We start from the raw sequence: 5,158 nt of genomic DNA, 5'->3' as shown, positions 1-5,158 counted from the left end.
TTCTCTCTCTCTCTCTCTCTCTCTCCCCCTCTGTCTTTCTCTCCCCTCTGTCTTTCTCTCTCTCTCTCTCTCTCTCTCTCTCTCTCTCTCTCTCTCTCTCTCTCTCTCCCTCTCTCTCTCTCTCTCTCCCTCTCTCTCTCCCCCTCTCTCTCTCTCTCTCTCTCTCTCTCTCTCTCTCTCTCTCTCTCTCTCTCTCTCTCCCTCTTCTCTCTCCCCCCTCTCTCTCTCTTCTCTCTCTCTCTCTCTCTCTCTCTCTCTCTCTCTCTCTCTCTCTCTCTCTCTCTCTCTCTCTCTCTCTCTCTCTCTCTCTCTCTCTCTCTCTCTCTTGGACATTTTTCAGCGTTAAAACCTTTTTTGTTTTTTAAACCATGACTTTATAGGGACAGACCCTAGTTTTTATACACTACGACGTATTTTTCACTATTAAAGCCGTTTTTAATCATTTAAATTAGGAGTACTTACATTTTGTGATTTAGAATATTCATTTTTGTACACCTGAGTTGTTCTGGTCATCCAGATTTTTGTAATACGGTAACCCAAAATTCATTTTACATAATTCTAAAAACCCACGTTTGCCTGAGAAGTAATGGTTATCGACACAGGCTCTAGTATATTCTTAGATGATATTTTCAGGTTTAAATATCACAAACTTCATCTTTTCTCTGTTATAACCGTATCCAAATGTTTTGCAGGTGTGTAGATTAACAAAACTTAGTGTTCATTTTCACAAGCTAAAACTAATGTCTTTGCCTTTAAACTTAGCCATGTCGGGTTATCATACCTGGTATACACATGACATTCTACTTCGTGACGCCAAACAAAAACCATCTATTGATATCATACCTAGTATACACATGACATTCTACTTCGTGACGCCAGACGAACTATATCTACTGGTGTCATCCCTGATATACACATGACATTCTACTTCGTGACGGCCAGACGAACTATATCTACTGTGTCATACCTGGTATACACATGACATTCTATTTAATGACGCCAAACAAACTCCATCTATTGATATCATACCTGGTATACACATGACATTCTACTTCATGACGCCAGACGAACTATATCTACTGGTGTCATCCCTGATATACACATGACATTCTACTTAATGACGCCAAACAAACTCAATCTATTGATATCATACCTGGTATACACATGACATTCTACTTCATGACGCCAGACGAACTATATCTACTGGTGTCATCCCTGATATACACATGACATTCTACTTAATGACGCCAAACAAACTCCATCTATTGATATCATACCTGGTATACACATGACATTCTACTTCATGACGCCAGACGAACTATATCTACTGGTGTCATCCCTGATATGCACATGACATTCTACTTAATGACGCCAAACAAACTCTATCTACTGGTATCATCCCTGATATACACATGACATTTTACTTAATGATGCCAAACAAACTCCATCTACTGGTATCATCGCTGATAAACACATGACATTCTGCTTGATGACGCCAAACGAACTCCATCTACTTGTGTCATCCCTGATATGCACATGATATTCTACTTAATGACGCCAAACAAACTCCATCTACTGGTATCATCCCTGGTATGCACATGCCATTCTGCTTGATGACGCCAAACGAACTCCATCTAGTGGTATCGCACAACAGTTTTAGGACTGAACATAACCAGGTCAGGTTATCATCCCTAATATGCACATGACATTCTACTTAATGACGCCAAACGAACTCCATCTACTGGTGTCATCCTTGATATGCACATGACATTCTACTTAATGACGCCTAACGAACTCCATCTACTGGTGTCATCCCTGATATGCACATGACATTCTACTTAATGACGCCAAACGAACTATATCTACTGGTATCATCCCTGATATGCACATGCCATTCTACTTAATGACGCCAAACGAACACCATCTAGTGGTGTCATCCCTGATATGGACATGACAATCTGCTTGATGACGCCAAACGAACTCCATCTAGTGGTATCGCACAACAGTTGTTGGACTGAACATAACCAGGTCAGGTTATCATCCCTGATATGCACATGCCATTCTACTTAATGATGCCAAACGAACTCCATCTACTGGTGTCATCCCTGATATACACATGACATTGCACTTAATGACGCCAAACGAACTTCATCTACTGGTATCATCCCTGATATACACATAACATTCTAGTTAATGACGCCAAACGAACTCCATCTAGTGGTATCGCACAGCAGTTGTAAGACTCAACTCTCAGCCTCAGGTAACCTCATTTCTCTGTGTGTTATTTTATTTGTGATATTATTAATCAGTGTAGCATTTGAATGTATAATGGTGCGATGTAAGTCATTCCTTAAAATATCATTAAATAAACTGTGACCATGCATTTCTATTTTTGAAGTCTAAAATAGATTATTAGTGAAATCTGATTACAAATTGTATATTTGACACTGTGTACTGATTACTAGTATGTGTTTGGCATTGTGGTTTAGAGTAATCAAACTTAGTGCACCTGAGTCATCTGCACCTGTGATAATATGTGAAATCTGATTACAGATTATATATTTGACATTATGAAGATTTATTACATTTTATAAATGTGCCATTGAGAACTTGGATTATAGATTATGTATTCGAGACTATGAAGTCTATTATAAAGTATATATTAAAGACTAAAATCAAATAACAATTTATAAAGTTGAATTTGTGAAGATAATTAGAGATCATATGAAGATTTATTACATTTTATAAATGTGACATTGAGAACTTGGATTATAGATTATGTATTCGAGACTATGAAGTCTATTATAAAGTATATATTAAAGACTAAAATCAAATAACAATTTATAAAGTTGAATTTGTGAAGATAATTAGAGATCATAGACACTGGAATCTATTACACATTATACATTTGAGATTGTAAACTCTTTTATAATTATATATTTAAGACTGCGAAATATGTTATAATTTATATATTTGAGACTGAAATCTGTTATAAATTATATATTTAAGATTGAAATTGGATTACAATTTTTAAAGTTGACATTGTTAAATTAACTACAGAGTATACATAGGACACTGGACTCAGATAATATATTTGATATTGTTAAGTCTAATTACAGATTATACATTCGACATTGTGAAATCTAAAATATATATCTGATTTTTTGATGTATGATAGTATATAAGATAATATGTCTAATATTTAGAAGTCTATTTTTAGATTATGCATTGGTTGTGAAGTTTGATAATAAATTTTATATTGTTAATTGTAATAATGTATATCTAAACAGCCTTTTTATATTGTTAATTGTAATAATGTATATCTAAACAGCCTTTTTATATTGTTAATTGTAATAATGTATATCTAAACAGCCTTTTTATTTTCACAATTTATCATTGTCAAGTATATAAATCTTTGTGCAATAACATTATTTGTCTATTTGTTTTATTATTTGTCAAAGTTGTGTGGCAAGTCAAAGACTATGGTTTCATTACACCTTTAGGATATATAGAAACTTGATTGAACTAGTAGCAGTTACAAACAAATATTATATGAATCTTTCTACTTAGAAAGAAAATGAAAGGAATGTTTGTTGAGCTACACATCTACACATTTCAAACTACAGATATCTGGTGTCTAGCATATGTTAATTGTGACACACTGGTCCAGAGAGAGGTAACTTGTTAACACCACTTCGATGTTACGATACTCCTTCTGAAAAGCAGCAGGTCAGATCATAGGTTTAATGTGCACATTCAGAGCAAGCTGTTGTAGTGCACGCCTGTCCTGGGCGCAGGTGTCGGCCTGGGCTGGCTCCTCCGTCCAGGACAGGGGAAAAAAGCAGCTTGGCCTATGGTTATTTTAGATGCACATTCCCAAAGATAGGACAGTACATACCATGACTGTTGATGTACCAATTGTTTGGAACAGGACAAAACCTGAGCAGTCGATTCTGTGACACATCACACTTCAGGCAAGTACTCTATAACCGAGAAAAAAACTTGCTAACGAAAAGGTTCAGCGTCTTATAACAGGTCTAGTGAGTTTGGAGAACGTAACATAGAAAATAGACATTTTAAAGAATCGTAATACTAGTATTATACTGACAAATCAAATAAGTTGTACAACACATTTCATTTCAATTTAGTTTCGTTCTTATATCCAATACATGTTCAAACACACTGTCTTTTGCACACATAGGCTTTTTGTGGTGTCTGTCCAGGACAGTGGGTTAGTGGAAAAGTGGTAAAAGCACTGAAGTAATTTATATATTTCTCATTATATATTTCGCCTAGGCCTAACCTAAATCGGGCCTCAATCATCGAGTAAATAAGAGTTAAGTCCCCTGTGAATCAAAGTCACACACTCGGGGTTTTCGGACTTTCAGGTTTCGTTTGCAGGGTATGAAGTAGCTTTTTAGAACTGTGCGTTGCTTTTCCCGACGTATAGGGTATAACTTGACATCAATAGCTATGTGCTTATTGGAACGTAATAGTCAAATAGTTTGTGTTAATGTTAACCGATGTGTTATTCGTAGGCCCTACGAATCGGACAAGATGCCAGCACGTACACAGTACTGAGTAGCCGAAACTATAATCACAACACAATGTGTGCGGATTGAAATGGGCATCCGAGGGCCCCGCCCCTCTTTTGTTGAGGTGGGAAGGTGGTGTCAATTAATTTTTGGCTAGGTTTAAAGTAAGGAGTTGTTGCATTAATCATAAGTATTTATTTGTTTGTTCTACCCCCCCCCCCCCCCCCCCCCCCCCCACACACACACACAAGCTGTGGTCTGACACAATGTTTAACATGTGCCATATCGGGGCCGTAGCTAGCGGGGGAGGGGTGGTGGTGCGGGGATCAATCCGGAAAAAATATGGAAACAAAGAACATTATCTTCTTAACTGTATAAGGAGTTTTGGACTATTAACTACTCGGTTGCCCTGCATATAATGGTCACTTGTAAGAGCCATAGGACTAATTCGCTACCGTATTTTTACATTTATTTGTAATAAATAACTACAAATTATTATTAATCGATCCCATGCATAATATATTAATAAATAACTAAGGAATATTAAATATACAATGTACTTGTATGCTGTGTATAGAGTTCAGTAATTCAGGTCGACTAGATATCACATCGTAACAAATCTG

At 36.4% G+C, this 5,158-nt stretch overlaps 1 protein-coding gene across 1 annotated transcript in view; it reads left to right on the top strand.

Moving 5' to 3' along the window:
* The first annotated feature begins 4,342 nt into the window (after window positions 1–4,342).
* LOC121369506 overlaps window positions 4,343–5,158 on the top strand; it is a 7,227-nt gene continuing 6,411 nt past the window's right edge. Inside the window, exon 1 of the mRNA XM_041494613.1 lies at window positions 4,343–4,402. The gene's annotated coding sequence lies outside the window, so the exon portion shown is untranslated. The remainder of the gene's footprint in view (window positions 4,403–5,158) is intronic.

The sequence above is a fragment of the Gigantopelta aegis genome, chromosome 3 (genome assembly GCF_016097555.1).
Source record: "Gigantopelta aegis isolate Gae_Host chromosome 3, Gae_host_genome, whole genome shotgun sequence".
NCBI lineage: Eukaryota > Metazoa > Mollusca > Gastropoda > Neomphalida > Peltospiridae > Gigantopelta > Gigantopelta aegis.
The sequence above is the reverse complement of the archived record's forward strand: the minus strand, read 5'-3'. Positions and strand labels throughout refer to the sequence as shown.